The 19113-nt window shown below is 43.8% G+C and overlaps 1 protein-coding gene across 1 annotated transcript in view; it reads right to left on the bottom strand.

Moving 5' to 3' along the window:
* LOC103371601 (cortexin-1-like) overlaps positions 1 to 18457 on the bottom strand; it is a 21745-nt gene extending 3288 nt beyond the window's left edge. Inside the window, exon 1 of the mRNA XM_008300973.1 lies at positions 18381 to 18457. The gene's annotated coding sequence lies outside the window, so the exon portion shown is untranslated. The remainder of the gene's footprint in view (positions 1 to 18380) is intronic.
* Between the last annotated feature and the right edge of the window lie 656 nt (positions 18458 to 19113).

Raw genomic sequence — 19113 nt, 5'->3', positions numbered from 1 at the left:
AAGTAGTGCAAACAATACATACAAACACACAGTTTCAGTCAATAAATACAAGGTGCAGAAGGTAATCGGTGCAAAGGCGAAGATATTTCCAGATTTTTTAAACTTAGCAGCGAGTAGATTCAGATAAATTAAGTTGGCCTAATTCAACCTGCACCGTGTACAAAAATAAAAGCGACACTGCACAACTTTTTTTCCATTAGGGTCTCTAATGTGGACCTTAAGAGGAAGATGAAGTCATTCCTTCCTTATTTCATCACACAGCGCGATTATTACGAGCCTCTGCTCAATAAGTAGCAGTGACATTAGCCATCTGTGGGGAGAACAGCCCCAGCATCCCCTGTAATGACACTCAATTAGGAAGCTGATTATGGTGTCATTATGGCCACATTAGCAGTAATGAATGCATGATTATAAACACTGATACCGCATTACCTCAGCCGACATTCGTCAGTGCGCGGTTACAGCCGGGCCGTTTGTTCACTTGTTGACCCCCTTCATTCATTTGCTCACATGACGGAGGGGAAGACAAAGTGTTTTAGAGCCTCATTAATAATCTAAAATCACATCTCCTGTGGCAGACCGGGTTTCAAATCATCGGGGAAACGCGATACGGAAACCATTTTTACCTGCTCGCCCGTCTGAAAAGAGCGGCGACGGCGCTATTTGCTCGGACAAATGCGACACCGAGCGATGAGGAGATAACGGAGAGTGTGGAGAGGAGGCTTAAGAGGAACAAAGGATGAACAGGAGAGAGAGAGAAGGACAATGGAGTGTTTTAAATTATACCTATAGAGGAGGGATTATCGTCTCGATTAGCCAGACCGCTCTGTGGTGTAGAACGGTCTGACTGCACCTCACTTTCATTCTGCTATGAGGAGGAACCGTTTGGCTTGTGTCTTTAAATTGATCACAATCATCTTGGGAGAAGCTAAAACCGAAGACGTTGTGACTTCATCTTATTTCCCTGATTTCAACTCAGCTCCTCGATCCTCGAGACCCGGAAGTCGATGTTTGTGCATCTTACCAAAACATCTCAAATCCTAAATTGCAGATCGAGGATTGAGGATCGAGAAGCTGCTGGAGGATGCACATTTTCCTGCAGTGCATTCATGAGGTAGTAGACAGACGAGCCAACTATCAGACTCTTATAGTCACTGACGATCAATCAAAGGTTTATGACTTATTAAACTGAACTTTTCTATAATCTCTATTACGAAATGCGATTGGAAAACAAAGCTCTAAGGTCCAGACATGTAATAAGGCGTCTCTTGTGATTTAACCTGATCTGAGGAGAAGCTAACCTGATAGTCCTCAGTTTGCCATTTTTTAATTTGTAGGTTGCTGCCTAATTTTGAAGTTTTGAAAATGGTAGCACACAGATAGCAAAAAGAATGGAGAAAGACGCCTAAAAGATTAAGTCACATCTGAATTTATTTAAACCTTTTCACTGTCTGTATGGAGAAAGGACTACCACAAAGTGAGACGAAGAGAAATAAGGAAGTGGCTCAGCGTACAGCGACACCAACAGGAATGCAGGAGGACAGAAAATGGGAAGATGAAAAGGAAATCATGAAGATTGATGAAGGAGCAGAAGACGGATGAGCAGAGCAGGAGTTCCTGTAGCGAACGGAGGAGAGACGAGAGGTTCGCTGGCACAAACTGGACCGACTCTCCTCTGCATGACCATGGCAGAACGCCTTCTCCATGCACTCTCCGCCTCTCTCTGTGTCTCTGTCGCGCTCAGTTCAAAGGTTTTCTATCTGCCACTTCATCAGCCGGAGTCTCCGGGGCGCCGGCTGCAGGACGACACACCTGGGAGGCGGCTGCTCGCACTGGGAGTGAATGTGCACTTCTGTGTGTCTACTAAATAGACCCGCTGCAGACGTGCAGGCAATTCCAGATCCTCGCCGCCTCTGAGTGATGCGAGGAGCAAAAAAAAAGCCCAAAATAGGTCAGAAAACCTTGGAAGCGATTTCAAAGACGCAGTAACGACGGACAATGTCACCCATCTGCAGCTGCACGTCCCAAATTCTTTCCGTCTGTTATCGGGTGAGACTTACAGATAGTTCTAAAACCAAAGTTAAAATCTTTCTTCTGCGTTATGTTGTTCAGCAGTTTTGTCACGGTTCTGTTATGCTCTCGGCCGGCGGCATTAAGAATAATCCCCGGTTTGCCATCAGGTTTAAGATAAATCAGCAGGTGCAGCTCGGTGCTGAGGCGTCGGGTCGAGGAAGAACCAGGTGGATCCAAAAGGAAACTCATCAAGAACTGTGCACATTTTCTTTTTGTTTCGAGTTGTGGCATGACGTGCTTGAGTTAGTTTGCATGAAGAAGGACGGGTCAGAATCTGTGATATGATGCCAAAATGGTGTCATGAAAACGTCATGATTGGATATTTCACAGCAGCTTTGAGGAAAGTTTATCTGCAGAACTTTCTTATTTGTTTACAAAAAAAACCTCTCAAGGCATCGATGTTTAATGTGACTTGTGCCAACCATACAACAACATTTGTTTAAGCATTTTAACTCAGAGTTTTATACTATATTTAGCAATAATTTCACACTCCAGATACTCACACGACTAATGGAGGGCAAATATGGTGCACTATTATAGTAAACAGGACTCCAAACTGGTAAAGAGATTTTTTCTTGTCTGGAAAAGCAGCAGTTAAACCAGTTTCCTAAATAAGGTTTCAGTTCCATCAAACATCCCAGTAAGCCTTGACAGTGGATCTGCATGCAGAACATGCCTTGAACTGGCTCTCCTGAATGGACTACAGCTGATTTTAACATTATGACACCTGTGCTTTTTCTTCACAGGTAAACAGTGTGTTTTGGGAAGAATAAAGGCACTGGTAACGTCATTAGTGACTCAAACACCTCATACTACAATGTTTTTGCTGCCTGATACACAAAGCAAACTCACACAGTTCTCATTTTCTTGGATGCTTTAAGTGTGTTTCTTAACTGTATTTAAATTAGATGCAGAGTTTGTTGACATGCAGGTTCCACATGTGCACAGCAAAATGAGCACAGATGCACTGAAAAGGAAGAATTTGGTGCAAAAAGTAAGAAAACATTAGTTGTACGGTATTACTTTTGCTACAGAAGGCATGACGTTGACCAAAAACATGTAATCTGTCAACGGTGTCTCACAGCTGTCAGCACCACATAAGGCAACACCCAAACATTGGCAGTGCCTACATCTGTCTAACTCCCAGCTAACTGAAAAACTGAGCAAAGACGTGGAGTAGGAATGCAAGTTTTACATTACTTTTTTAACCAGCAGTGTTTTTTAACCAGCAGTGTTCAATTACCAATTAAATATTGTTAAAACGATTAGTGAACTCTGTTCCATGTGCTATTAGAGCTATTCTCAACTTGAATACATGAGTTACTTCGATATAATATCGCGGTTCTCGCTAATTTCAGCTCATCTTTTAAACATGATTTCCTGCCAGAAGCCACGAACTGCCACAGAAGTCTTGGTCATGGTGGCCTGTGGCTGATTAAACCTCCATAATATAATGCTCTCTGCAGCAGAGCTATGAATCATCAGGTCGTTACAGTATTAAACAAACTGCAGTCTTCCAACTCACTAAACAGTAAGAGGCTCCACCTGGTGGCACAACCTGGTACTACAGCTGATCTACGATACATTTTCTGACATGCGTGTCCTTTGTCTTCTGCCTTTCCAGTTAATTATTAACAGCAATTAACCGATTAACAGTTAATAATGATCACACCTCGTGTGGAGTTAGCTGAGGTGGACAAAGGATGCACTTAATTCTGCTCGACTTTAAGCCTTAATACGATTTAAACAGGTGAGTTTAATCAAATTTAATATCCTGTTTTCTGTAAGAGGCTGTAAACATGTTTAATTCTGCTGTAAAGTTGGACTTTTCAACACAGAGATCTATTGGGATGGACTCGCTTCTGGAGCCTCTGGTGGACATTTGAGGAATTACAGTTTTTAGCACTTTACTTTTAGGCCCAGAGGTTGTTGGTTGGTTTGTGTACGACCTCATAAAAGGTCTAATTAGGCATGATAAGTGAAAGTGGAAGAGCTTCAACAATAGAAGATACAAGCAATAGAATAACGAACACTACGGCTAAATATCTGACGCCAGCTTTCAGGGGTCTGACACCAAACTCAGCCCACAACAGATGGTCAGCGTTGAGGGGAAAAGCTCTTAACATATAAACACAAAGGGATGCAGACAAGCCGTGCGATCCTGCTGCGAAACCGTCAACTGCCCACTCGTTCTCACACATGCGGCTTCCTTCTATTCATCCCGCACTGCAGATATTCAAAAACACACTTGAATCACGAGTGGCGGCTTCAGCAGAAGGACGAACGCCGCTGATGGAAACCCCCCACGCATCATTTCCACTCTGAACGAGGGAAGAGCAGCTAAAAAGGCACAAACATAACCTCCTCATCTGATCCACCCTGGCAGCTTTTTCTGCGTTATCGCTCGCTAACTCGTCACTAAAGGAGAAAACGACTGCTGGAGGGAACGAATGTACCCGAAGCCGAGAGAGAAGCAGAAGAAGAAGCATTTATTCTGTTTGAAAATGGTGAAATTTATCATACAGTGCAGCAGGTGTACCATTACCTCTATAAACAGTATATTGATTTATTTAAGCAACGAGCCGACCTCATGAATAGATTTGAGTGTGAAACATACTGTATGCGCTGTAAATCATTTTAAGTAGATGCAGCTTGAAAACCAGAGTCCCCTGCTGCCTGAAAATGATCTTTAGAGCCATCTAATGTGTTGTGAAGGTGTGAAACTAGCTGGGTTAAATTAACTGACCTTGAGTAAACACGTTCAATAAACTCAACGTTCTAACTTTGATCAGCTAGTCAGATGTGTTTTCCTTTTACATTTTCTACAATTTCTTCTTTATTATGAGAACTTAGAGCAGCAGTTGTTGAAGCCACTTTTGACCAGACTCCTTACAGTGATAACATATAGTTCTATGCAGGTGAAGAGATTGATTTCAGTACTAACCTTTGTCATGGTTAGATTTATTTGGATTATTATGAAAAGAAACAACCAGAACTTCATTTAACAAAGATGCACAGCAAGTTCCCACCATGTCTGCTTTCTTAAAACGTAAGAAGGCACTAATTGAAATACTTGGACATTATAAACTTTAAACCTGGAGTGATATTGGTGGATATAACATTTTTTCTTTCTTGACTTTTTTTTTTTAAGTTTCAGATTTAGGCTGCAAATCCAAGTCAAAGCAGTTACCATATATCGCCCACCTACGCTAAAAAAAAGAAATATAAATAATATGTGGATACATTATTGTAACTAATAAACATATTAGGATGATGGAACATTAATCTCCAAATCACCAGTCAGACTTAAGGAACTTATGACACTCGTGATTGGTCAGAGGCCATAAAGACGGTCTTGATGTAGTCTGACCTTCGTTGATTGGCTGGATGAAGTCATGTGACTCTGGCCATTTTTAAAGCCTGCATAAGTTACCATATGTGGTTTCTTGCCCGATAAAGAACTAAACTACAAAAAGCATGAGTTTTGTCTAACAATGCATGCTGGGAAGTCTGCCTATGATAGTTTTGTTTCTTCTAAACTTAATGAGTTTAGTGAACTCTCGGCTGTTTTTGCGTTCAGCTCAAGTTATAAGAATTTGTGGTCTTTGAAAAAAAAAAGAAGTGACATTTTACTTTTAATTAAGCAGAAATAAGCAAACTTGTAGAAAAGTAAACTAGACAAGAAGAGCTGATCTGACTACATGCCTGTGTGATGATTTACAGTGTGCAGGATGGTGGATTTCTAGAAACAGGGAACCTAAAAACTGCCTCCTACTGTATTTTCTGCCTTGCAACAAGCCTTGGTGGAGTCGGTGGCCTGAGAGTTCAGTCGTGGGCTCCTGTAGTGTGTGAATAAGTCATTGGGAGGTGGAAGGAGGACAGGCAGAGATTGCTCAGCTTATTTTCCTCCTCGTTAAGTCTCCCTCCCACCATCACCCTCCATCAGCTTCACGCACACGACGCGTGCACTCGCTGTCGGCCTCGCCTGGCATTAGTCCTCGCCCACCTCATTTCTCCTGCAGGACGCTTCCTCCAAGCACCGCCGAGACCCCCGAGGTGAAGGCAGACGAGGCGGCCGCTCGTCAGTCTTCATCAAAAAGCTCTTAAACGGACGTCTCTGCATCGTACACAAACGCAGCACCGCGGGACGCTCGTTCATATTCAGAAACACACAACGGCCGCATACAGGCAGCGGAGCGAAGCGTGGGCGCTACAGTCGACTGTACAGACGGAGAGGCACATGTAGGCTCGGAGTCGCTGTCAGCGCCTCGTCACGGAGACATCTGTCAGGCTGATGTTGACAGAACTCATCAGGGTAAATGAAATGAAGGGAGCTGAAAATAATTTAGTTACCTCTCAGGTGACCAGGGTGTCACCTTTTCCCTCCTCAGCCTCACACTCACTCAAAGCCGCCTCCTGCATCGGCGGTTTAAGCTCCTCGGTGTGCAGTACAGTCGAGTTCAACAACTGTAACTTTAGTGTGGGGGTGAAAACTTTTAGCTTAATCAGTATTCTTTACAATTTGCACAGCCCACGGTGTCAAATAACAATTTAAAACCACTTAAACAGCGTTAAAGTGGCCCCTTGGAGTGATTATTACCCACATCTGCCGCCTTAAAGCAAGTTTCTGCTCATTGTTCACCCATTTTTCTATCTCTACTCACTCTTACATGTCCTATAATTTTAGCCACGGAAGGCGACTGCTTACAGCAAAAAAGATCCAAAAACCCACTGAACAATACTTGCTCAGCAACAAACATACACATCTACAGATTAGCTGCTGGACATTGTGGAGCATCTCGCGACAAAACAGTGTCAAAGTCAGCCAATGTCCAGTTTATAGCATCTCCACGTCTGAGATGATGGTTTGTTGCCCCAAACGAAGGACTTTAAGTATCTCTGCATCTTTTGCACATGTGATGGGAACCTGGAGCGTGAGATGATGGACGGATGGATGAATTGGGGCAGTTTCAGCAGTGATGCACTGTTGCGGTGAAGATGGAGCTGAGATGGAAGGCAAAGCTCTCAACTTACTGGTCAGTCTAGGTTTCAATCCTCACCTAGAACCATGAGCTCTGGGTCGTGACTAGAGGAATGAGACTGCGTATACGAGAAATGAGATTTCTCTGTAGGGTGGAGCCTTAGAGATCAGATGAGGAGATCAGAGTAATGTTTCTGCTCCTTCCTGGTAAAAGAAGCCAGCTGAGGTGGCATCAGATCAGGACGCTTCCAGGATGACTTCTTTTGGTTTTCATCCAGTTGAGAAGAGACTCTGAGGTAGACAGAACTTGCTGGAAGGACAAAATATCTCATCCGGCCTGGAACACCTCAAGATAACTCAAGAGGAGCTGGAAAGTGTTGCTGTGGACATCTGATGGATGGATGGATGGATGGATGGATGGATGGATGGATGGATGGAAGTCTTCTTCTTCATCTTTGTGCTAAGCTAAGCTAACAGGTTGCTGGTTGTAACCTACTATTGAACAACCAGATATAAAAGGGGCGTCAACTTTCTGATCCAACATTTAGCAAGAAAGGAACAAAGCATCTTTTCCCCAAACTGTGTTAAAGAAGCATATCTACAAGTTTTATCATTTACTTATGTGTGAGGTTACAGTTGACCTGGATATCTGCTTAACCTGCTGCCACGGTGACCCAACTCCGGATAAGTGGAAGAAAATGGATAGATGGATGCGTTTATTGAACGTTTCCTCAAAAGAATCAGTTGTTGCAGGTTTAGCTTCTCTTGTAAATGCAAAACAAGGGGATTTAAATTGCTGTTAAACCTTTGTTATGGTGCTCCTAAATGGTGATGTAATGCAAATACCTGGATGCAGAATCTAATAAAACACACTGAGGCGCTCTCGTCCACTGCACTGCTGTGTTCAGGTAACAAGGATAAATCTGAGATGCTGCTTTTTTTTAAAAAAAAAACGTTTTTATTACTATATTTATTTAATCTTATCACTTGTTGTCTTGTTTTGTTTTGCTGATTATTCTATACAATGCTATTCTCTTTTACAAATTGATTGTCTGACTGTTGCAGCACTTTGGTCAACTCTGGATGTTTTATGATGTGCTATTTAAATAAATTTGATATGATTGAATACATTAGGGAGGTTCATTTGGATTTTTTCAGTTAGATTCAGGAAATATGCTGGAAAAAGTTAGGATTTCGGGTTATTTCTACAAAAATATGGCATTACCTTTGCCACATGGCCTTAATATTTGCTTCGCTTGCTGTTTGGCTCTTTGTGAGTCTCTCTCTGCCCCTCAAACACCCACAATCACACAAATTTCACACCCACACCCGGCGTGATTGCTTCAAACGGAGGTCCACAGACCACAGCTTCGAGACATTCAGCCTCCGCAGGGTTCAGTGCAGAGACAGCCTTGATTTGTCATTATTTATAGCCCAGAGTAAAGCCACTCTCTAAAAGTAATTAGACTTTTGAAACAAAGAGAACGGGAGAAAAGAGCATCGCAGAGCAAGTGGCAAGAGTCGGAGAGAGAGAGAGAGAGCCGGAGAAGGTCTCCGGTCTCCGGCCTGCAGCCTGCTGGGAATTGAATTAACCCTTTTCAAATTGCTGCTTATAAAGATAAAGTGGGCCTGAAGAAAAAAGGCAAAGGGGCTCCGGCGGGTTTCCCCATCGCATCCGAGCTAATGCTGTTTATGAAACAGACCGGCAGCCTGAAGGGGATAAAAGTGCACATAAGCTGCACACACACACACACACACACACACACACTGATGTATTAAGTGTGGGAGGCTCCTGTGAAAGCCTATCGATGCCATCTATCATTAAGCCGTATTGATATGTTTGATTTTTCCTTTCGCGGTGATACGTGTGTGTTTGTCTCGGTTCATTTGTCACCTCCGGGAGCCGACACCTCCTGCAGTGTGTCTGCGGCTAATGAGGACGACGGGGACCGGGTCACCTTGAGCTGTGTACAACAACAACAAATCAAACCTCGTCCAACTTTAACATGTGCGGCTTCACCTGCCCAGGTTGATTCCCGAGGTCTCATTCGCACGCATGCGCTCGCTCAAGTTTATAGACCCAAACACGGCCGTCTTACTGGTATTTTTAGCACCTGCGAGAGACGAGGTGTCTGTGGAGTCGTTCCTCTTTACACTTGGCGAGCATCGGCAGCCGGCTCCTCAGACAGCCCCCGTCATAATTAGGCTGGCAGACAGTCAGTAGCTACAGTAATGGTGATAAAGTCGGGCAGTTAAATATTCTGCAGTCGGAACAGACACTCGGACGCGAACGAAAAGGTGTGTATTTGTCTGCGAGAGACGGATATAAAGACACATTGAGGGGGGAAAGAGAGCGCCCTGTTCTTTTGCTTGGGCGTACATGCAAATGAGAAGCTGCGAGAGGAAAAGCATTCAAGACTGCTGACCTTTTAAAACAAAAAAGCTACAGCGACACAACAGAGAGGGCAACATGCATTCATATCGAGGAAATCTCCCAGAGCCTGTCATAAACACACTGCTCACTCCTCAGCAGTCTGAAGGATTAAAAGTGATCCACGAAAAAAAAACCCGAGAGAAACTTATATCGTAGTGAACCGAGAGAAATGAAGGAGGGATGGAGATGCAGAGGGAAAGACAAATGGAGCTGTGCACAGATGAAGGAGCAAAAAGGGGGGAAAAAAAACAAGCCCTTGTGATTCTCAACAGCAGCAATGCAGCTGAGCAATTCCATCTTCAAAGCTGCCCACAATCTATCATTTTATCACCAGCCCAGATGAACACCAAGTCTATTTTCTCTATCAGCATATTTAGGGCTTTTCAAGGTCACCTCTGCGTCAATAGTGAACGAATTCAATATTCTAGTGTTCGTTTTGTACAAGACAAGCTTTCTGTTTCACTTGAGCACAGCGAGGCCTGATTCACATCCTGCCCGGTCGGGGTCGCCTGCGTGGCGAACCGCACGTTTCTCAAAAATAAAAAACCACCAAGCGGGATCAGATCTCCAGACGTGCGGGAGGGGAGGGAGGGAGCTCCCATCTATTTAGTCTCCAGCCTCCTCCGTCCTCTCTCCTGGATGTTTGTGTCACTCTCCCTGACAGCCTGGAGCTCCGGTGAGTCTGACTGTCACCCGGGAAACACTGTGATGGAGTCGGTCCTGAAGGAACCCCGACTGGATGCCGCACGTCTCGCCGCTGATCAGAACCATCAAAATTTGAAAACGCATTTCATGAATTGTCAAAAAAAACTGTGTGGAACAGATGGATGTAGGAAAACATAGACACAGCGTACAAACCGACACAATCAACACAAATCCAGATTTTTGTGCTCCTCAGCGTCCTGTCCTTTACTCCCACCTGTGTCGTCCTTCTCTTGATTAGTTTTTTTGTTATTCTACTTAGCGTTTCTAGTTTTTCTAGATGTTTCAGAATCATCTTAAAAAGAGAAAACAACAACATGCAAAGTCTATGTGGAGCTCCAACTTTTAGCAAAGGACGCCGAGTTGTGTAGGAGTGAGTACACAAAGTTCTGAAAATAAATATTGTGCTGCCAGCTACTGTGCAGCACACAGTGCATACAGTAGATGCTTTACCTACAGTTGTATGTATGTATGTACTATATATGCAATGTTCAGATCTCAGATATGAGGCTGCATGTTCTGCATTATTTGGGATATGCAGAGCTGTTTTCATTTCTAATGTTGTTCCATTTTAACATGTGGTGGAAACCTGGACTCAAAAAATGACTAAGAGAAGAGACATTATTAAGATCTTGCTCTGAGTACAAAAAAAAGATCAGAGTTTGTCGTCTCTGCAGAGAAAAAGCAACTGTATTTGTAAAGTCTCTTTCTGTTTCCAATGTCCTCCCTTGAATAAAGTTCAAGAAAATCAAAGATATTCCTGCTATTGAGAGCGAATACAAAACTGTTGAACTTTATAGGCTCAAATGTTGCTCTTGATAGTCATTTTTTTTTACGAGAGTTGTTGTATTTTGTTTGACATCATTCACAAACTTCCAGGGTTGTTTTCACATCCCTGCAGAAGGTGACAGGTTGGAAACTATTTCTGACTTTGATTTTTAGACTTTAAAATACAGTAGCAGCTATAAAAAACCTCACCACAGGCTGAACTTTCTTCTACCAAGTCACGACTCTTTCAGCCATAAATGTGATTTTTAAAAGCCTCGGGGCGGGAAACAGAATCCTGACAAATGTTTGTCGCTTCCAGCTAAACCGCCTCACTGATGCAGGACCGCTGACAGGCAGCAGCAGAACCAGACCTCCCCTCCTGTTCGCCGCCACCACCTCTTTAATCAGCCCTAAAATCCCCTCTGTCCCACCAGTCAGTGCGAATAAATGTCAGCCCGATCACCTCGATTCTATATTTAATTCACAAATCACAGGCATGAAATATTCACGCAAGGACGACAGGGTTCACAGGTGGCGGCGGGTCGTGCGGGCGGACGATCCTGTGCTAATTCAGTGGAAAACAAAGAGGATGAGGTGCGAGAGCGCAGACGACACGAGCGTTTTGAGAAACCTCCCAGCTGCCGTCAAGGCAACAATCACGGCAACGAGGCACCGGTGGGAGAGGCCTGGTGCCGAGGCGAGAAGTGGCCAGACTCTGATGAACGATGAGGAAAGAGTCGAGCGAGCACGGGCATAAGTTAAGTGAAAACAGAGCCAGAGAAAAAGGACAGAAGCTGGGAGGAAAAAGTGGCGAGCAGAATGCTAATCCCAGTGATTCACGTCTGCATTCAGACAGAGCAGAGGTCTGCGGCTACCCGGGGAGCGCCAGGGGTCGGCCGGCATCAATCACAAGCATGTGGAGGTAAAAGGGAAGAGAAGGGAAAAAATCAGGGAGGTGAGAGGACCGAGAAGAAAAACACAGATGAGATTTGAAGTGGGAGGTGTGTGTGTGTGTGTGTGTGTGAGGGTCAATATGGAGATGTCAGCACTCTTAAAGTCAGAAGACAGCACTTTCCTTCCATCAGGCAGCCGTTCTGTCAAGTCCACCGGGACAGAACGGAGCCGGTGCCAGCCAGTCAACCGGCCCACGGTGAAGGCCATATAAATTACATGCCCTGCCCACGCAAACCGAGGTGGACGAGGGCTCGGAGTCAGCGCTGAAACAAAAAAGAAGTCGAGTGCATTAAAAAGCAAACGACCTGCGACGTCAGAGCGGCAGGATGTGAAACAATGCTCGTATCAGATGGAACACGCCCGTGAATGTGAACAGTACAGCATCAGGGGCGTGATAGCCGGCAAATCCGGTCCACCTTTAAAGAAAAAGGAGCTTTAAATATTCAACAATGGCAAAGTGCTGATTCAAACAGAGAGGCTGAAATAACGCTGCTCAGCAGGGTGCTGCTGACGGCTCTGATCCCCAGAGACAAGAGAAGCCACCAGTTGAAGCTCTGAGCACGGATTAAACGCAGAAGAAGAGTCACGGCAAAGACTGGGACAGATCACCTTGATGGAGCGAAGGCGGCGGATGTGATTACTGAGGTTACCTAAAGTCTCTCAGGCCAAACACACCCAGAAGCTCCTGTAACACTGCTGCTTCATCAGTCTGCTAAAGTGATTCTGTCATTCAAACACAGGTCACTTCAATGTTCCTCTTGGCTTCACTCAGACATTAACACCACAGTGATGGAGAGACGGTGCGATATTTGACATTCACGCAAGATGAGACGACGCACCGAGTGATGTACGATACATAACGCTGCACTGATAAACAAAAGAGCAAAACTAAACTAACAGCAGCTTATCAAACGCTCTAAATAACCAACAGCCTGTTTCATTATGAAATCCTAAACTGTCTGCTGATGAATAAAACTACTACTTTAAAAAGCACTAAAGTGAAAACACAGCTGTGATGGAGCTCAAACCTGAAGACGAACGCCGTGAAACCACTGATTTACGGATAAACGGTGACTCTGTGTGGCGGCTGCTGTTAGATCCTGATCCATCCTGTCTCCTTGTTGGGGATCATTTATCAGCAGGGTTACTTTTTGAATTTACTAAAGTGGTTCCACGTGATTAAATAGAAGCAATTCTCTCACTTTTGTGACTATAACATGGATCCTGCTGCCATCTGATGCTGCAGGTGTTTAATAAACTCATAGGAAAAACTCCTACAAACAGCTGGAAGCAACAAACTAAACTGGATTAACAAGAAGGAAGGTTTACAGCGACGAGGAACTCTCTCCTGTTGGAGATTCTGATTTTTTTTTTTACATCTTCTTTGGCTCCTCAGTCCAGTCAAGCATCAGAAATCTTGGTGTTTGGTTTGACCAATCATTGTCTCTTGACAGCCATTCTAGACTTTTGGTCAAAAGCTGTTTTTATCACTTGAGAAACATTGCTGAATTGAGGCCAATTTTATCAAATTCTGATCTTGAACTGGTGATTCATGCTTTTATTTCATCTCGTTTAGATTATTGCAATTCTCTTTTTACTTGTATCTGTTCTAAATCGCCTCCAACTGGTTCAGAATGCTGCAGCACGGCTTTTAACAAGGTCCAGCAGACGGACTCACATTATGCCGGTTTTGTGCTCCCTGCACTGGCTCCCCATTAAATTTCGAATAGATTTTAAAATACTAGTTATGACTTTTAGAGCCTTGCGTGGCCAGGCCTCTAAATATGTCTGTGATCTGCTGTGGCCCTACTCCTCTGGTCGCACCCTTCGGTCCTCGGGCCAGAACCTCCTCATGGTCCCTAAGACCCGCTTTAAAACCAGAGGTGACTTGTTCTTTCAGGCTGTTAACTGTGGAACGCCCTTCCTCGGTCCCTCCGTGAAACAGACTCTGTTGAGTCGTTTAAAAAGCAGCTGAAGACACATTTGTTGAGACAAGCTTTTAGTTGATAGGATTTCTGTTGGCTTGCTTTTATCTACATTATGTACCTTATGCTGTTTATACTATGTTGTCTTGTGTGAAGCACTTTTGATTTTTTCTGTGAAAGGTGCTATGTAAATAAAAATCTTCTTCTTCTTTGGGGGTATTTGATTGATTAAGACAGATGAAGAGATACAGAAGAAGTGGGAGTGGAGAGTTAAGGGCAACATGCAGAGAATCACCATGAGCTGCAAGCAAACCCAGGATACTGCATCAGGGACTGTAGCCCTTTTACATGGGATACCTGCTTGTCCAGGTGAGCTATAGTGGCACCTAGATGCTGCAGGTATTTAACAAACTCAGAGGAAACCCTCCTACACACAGCTGGAAGCAACAAACTGAACAGAGATTCTGTTAATGACAAAAAAGTTCTCATGGATTCTGATCCAGACTGATCCTGTCTCCATGTCGGGGACAATTTAGAATTACAGTCGTTACCTGTTGTTTTACGTGCTCAAATGCATGCAACTCTCCTGCTTTGGAGGTGGTTTCTACTGTCTGATGCTGCAGGTATTTAATAAACTCAGAGGAAACCCTCCTACAAACAGCTGGAAGCAACTAAACGTGAGCTGTGCTGTGATTTTGGAACACAAATGGTGTATTTTGCTCTCCTTTTGGACCAACAGCGGTGCTGAAATGTGCAAAATCCTTCCTCTAAATCACTTCACACAACTCAAAGCAAAGTCTCTTGTCAGTGCCTCCGTTAATGTGCAGTTCAGACGTGTGCTGTGTTGACAGTGAAATACTTCTGGGTGCAACCACGTAAAATGATTTTTACGGAAAAGCGAGCAGGCTGTTCATTAACCGGCGCGTTCAGGTGCCGTCCGATTAACAGAAAGAAGTCTGAAGGGGGTTTAGGGCACGAGAACAGAGAGCTTTTCTGCACACTTCATGGTCCATCAGCAGATTTCATTCCAGCCAGCGAACTGGCCTCACCTCTTCTGCTCCGCCGGCGTTTCCGGAGGAGTTAACAGATTTGAGCTGGGAGCTGCTTCGGGGGTTTTGGGGTCTGAGATGAAGCCGAGACAATGAATCGTGGGTCCCGTGTCAGCGAGCAAACGCTGATAGATTATAGAGGGTGATGAATATTTGATGGCCGATCTTCAGCAGGAAATCAAAGCGCCACGTCTTGGGGGATCGCCTCACTCTTACTTGTCAGGGTTAAAGACCCGCAGCGCCTTCGCTACGTCTCCACTGGACTGACACAGAAGTCATTTCCACGACAGCCGCTCTGCCTTCCTGCTGCTTTTTGCGAGACGGGCAGCAAATAGGATGTTTACGACCCTGCGCGCCTCGTAATGTGCAGCCAAATTGAATCACTCTCAGTGTAGCATCATGTAATACACACAGGTATCACAGGTGATTTCTTGCTCTCTGCCTCCACGTGAAAAAGCCATTTCAGAACCGAATCACACTTCAGCATGAAATTTAAATTGCGGCTCTCAGAATGATGCAGCAAAGACACTTTAGTGACTTTACCTCCTCGCCCAGCTGCTTCGAACGACGGCCGAACAATGTAACAGAGCAGCCACCTTGGTGGGCAACAGAGAGCAGATGATATAAGAGATGAGGGCTAATGACAGAGATTGGTAGTGACACAGTGAGACAGCTGTGTGCCGGAGAACCTGATTTACTAATGCGCTCGGTGTAATACTGTATATCCTGACAGCAGCGCGAAGAGGGCTTGTGGGTAAACCCACCCGGGTTTCTCCTTCGTTTCCACCTCTCCTCTCATTACAGGCCATTACATGATGACACTGACGGCTTCCTGCTAATCAGCATTTACGCTCCTGCAGTGTTTATCAGAACTGGTAAGCCGAGAGTGGTCAGCAAAGTAAAGCAGCCACAGTCCACGTGACAAACACACTTTGTATTTCCCCTGACAGGAATCATGAAATATGTTGCTGCACAGTCTCAGAGTTTAGTTATTTAAGGCCTGAAACTAAGCTCAGTAGAATGTTTTGTCTGAATTGTTGAGACTTTTATGTTTTCAGACCTGATCGTTTTTGTTTTCACCCTCGAAATTACACGCCTAAAGGTTCAATATCTCCAGAAATATAACTCCCACAGCTTTATATGTTGGTAAATGTCAACACAAAGACAACATGGAAGCAACTTGGAACTTTACACACACAACAACAATACATACACCCCAATGAACACCATGTTTTATGCTCATACCAACGATCCCACATCAGCATTTTGTCAAACTAGCAAAAAAACTGGAACCTTGTCTTGTCATTCTTGCCAAATATCAAATTCTGCTGATGTTAGAGCCTCGAAAGTTGGTGAATGTCAATCAAAGGCTAGATTTTACACCCATATAAATACACTTACAGGAGCTTTCTCTCGCCCCAATAACACTTTCATTTGAAAATTTTTACACCTTTTTTCCATTTTCAAGGGCCGATAATTAAAAGTTTGGCCTCTGCCGGAGTCATTCGATCATTTAGATCTCCTGGGAACTATTCCGTCTGTGTCCTCGATATATTTTATGGCTGTGCGAGTTTTATTTCTGGAGATATTGAACCCTGAAAATGGCTTCTGAGGCAAGACGTGGGTTTTATTTTTAAAGGGTGAAAAGACAAAAATTCCCAAGTTTGAAAACACACAAAGTTCTCAAAATTCAAACATGTCGCAGAGCTTAGTTTTGGGTCCCAAATAACAAGTAGGTAAAAACTATGAACTAAATCAGAGATAATGGATCGACACTAATATCTGACATGACCAAATACATGATGTGTTCTTTAACAAGTAGTTTTAACTCTTCGCTGAAGCTGCTCTGTGTTTAAAACTTGTAGAATTCATTTGCAAAAACAGAACGCTCCATTTTTGTAGACTTATTTTTTGTTGTTGTTTGCTTGAGATCAATCAATCAAACTGAAGCTGACTCAGTAGAAATGACAAAAATAGAGACAACTTAAGTTTGATTGATATTGTCTCAGGTAGATGATGGGAAAGTGGGTTTTCTGAAGGTTTGTGAGGATCTGTTTTTGCAAATGAACTCTTCACTTTGAAATATTCATAAGATGGAAACATTTTGCAGATTTTTCACACTTTTCTCCCAAATCAAGCCTGAAATATTTGTGAATTTAAACTCTGCAGGTTTTAACAACAACACTGGCCGCTGCTGTTTCAGGCCCAAACATCAGCAAACAGTCGTGAATTCAACACAAAAACTGAAAACATGAACTCGTCCTTGTTGAATTCTATCAGTCGGCGGCCGCAGACACCTGAGAAATTCTCTGCTTTGGGTATTTCCTTACCTTTCAATCCCAAAGCTGGTCTTAGAGCAGCTCTGGTCCTCTGTCCTCTGCTCAGCGACCTCCACCAGATTCCAGATACCAAAACTTAGATTACTCATTACGGCTAACAAGCCGGCGTGAATTATTCAGCAGTTGTCACTGTAACGTGAGACAATACGGATGGAAGAAGCCGGGGCGGCTGCATCCAAAAGCCCTGGCACAGATTTCAGGTAAATAATGAGGTGTAGGACGGGCCGCTGGATCGCGTTACACTATAACTGCTGCGAGGTGATCACAGATAAGAGCGCAAACCCACTGACAAGACAGTTTTCCTATCAGCGTCAATTGCAAACCTGAAAGAGCAAATGAAATTCCACATACGTTACGGGTTGGGGGGGAAATTAGCTTTTTCCTCTGAGTGACGTTTCTAAATTGAATCCACCGAGCTGTTTAGGATGTATGTATCTTTGCTGTCCTAATGACCTGTGGGGGGGCTCTGAAGGCAAATAAATAAATAAATAAATAAATAAATAAAACACTCCCCATCTCAGCGTGGGGATAATTCAGTTCATATTTCCTGCAGGTGCTTTGCTCGGAGCTAAAGAGGGGAGAAGGAACTCTGTCTTTGGAGACAAGCAGTCGTAGTAATTTCATGGCACATTGGTCCGTGGAGTGCTGAAATATATATATTCTCTATTGTAGTTTCTAATAAATTCAGTTAAGCAGGACTGATAAAAATGATTCAGTACAACATGCCTGCACAGTTTTATATCAATAAAAGCAGTAAAATGTGAATAATTGAGCCAAATCAGTCAGTAATATAGCTTTTTCCTGCTTTCTCTTTACTTAAATGTCTCTCTTTCTGTTTGGACTTCATCGAGCTCTGCATTTGTTTTCCAAACCACACATTCAGTGCTGCTCTTCAGCAGAAACACTCATCAGCTTTTGACTGCAGGAGGACGCAGCTTCTGCTCAGGAGGTTAACTTCCAAAGTTGGACTCAAAATGACACCAGAATACACTGAAACTCGTGTATAAATACAGCATTTTAAAAGACATGCAAGTCATAGTTCCCATCGCAACCCCATCGCTGCAGATTTAAGCTCTAAACAGCCACATTTTTGTTGCTGCAGTTCTTTTTTTTTTTGCGTATTTTGCGGATATTTACGCATCGCATGGCACCGACCTGCTCCAGGTGTTCCGGTCCGCCGCGTCCGAACAGCTGCAGCCTGAAACTTTGGGATGTTGTCGTGTCTCTCTCTCCGCCTCCTCCTCCTGCAGCTCCGCTTCTTCTTCTTCTGCTGCTGCTGCTGCTGAGCGTCGCGTCGCTCCGAGACTCGACTGGAAGCAGGCGGCGGCTCTTAAAGCTCCCCACCCAGCCAGGCCTCCCCCGGGGCGCGCAGCCAATCACAGAGGCAGCCTCGGCACAATCACACATACATAATTCATACACGACACAACTGTCTGCGGACATAAAGACACTTGACCGAAGGAGTGTTGATGGGACACAAGTAGGGAGACTCTCATGTTGCTGGATGTGAAATATTTGGAGTCTGTCGTTGCGCACTGAAACCCAGAAACACCAACGTGGAGGTTTACACTCTAAAAAGTAAAGCAAGAGACCTGAATGCATGGATGCGAGAGAAAATAGAGTCATGTACTGATTTAGGCAAACTTTTTAGGTTGCAAACATTATTTTGATGGTTTAAATTGGCACAATAATGTTGCATCAACTTACTATTGTTTGTAATTTAAGTTAAAATTTCTGTTTGTTGGTTTAAAACTAAATTCAACTTAATGAAATTCGCTCAATAACTAATAGCTACCTAATTAACATTGGAGCAACACAACTTTTTAAACATTTTTCCAAGTTAAAATCTGTTTTTCTTTGATTTATTTTGACATTTATTTGAAATAAC

Source organism: Stegastes partitus, unplaced genomic scaffold, assembly GCF_000690725.1.
Source record: "Stegastes partitus isolate 25-593 unplaced genomic scaffold, Stegastes_partitus-1.0.2 Scaffold1616, whole genome shotgun sequence".
In the NCBI taxonomy this organism is placed as follows: domain Eukaryota; kingdom Metazoa; phylum Chordata; class Actinopteri; family Pomacentridae; genus Stegastes; species Stegastes partitus.
Note: the sequence above shows the minus strand (reverse complement) of the source record. Positions and strands in the feature narration are given on the sequence as shown.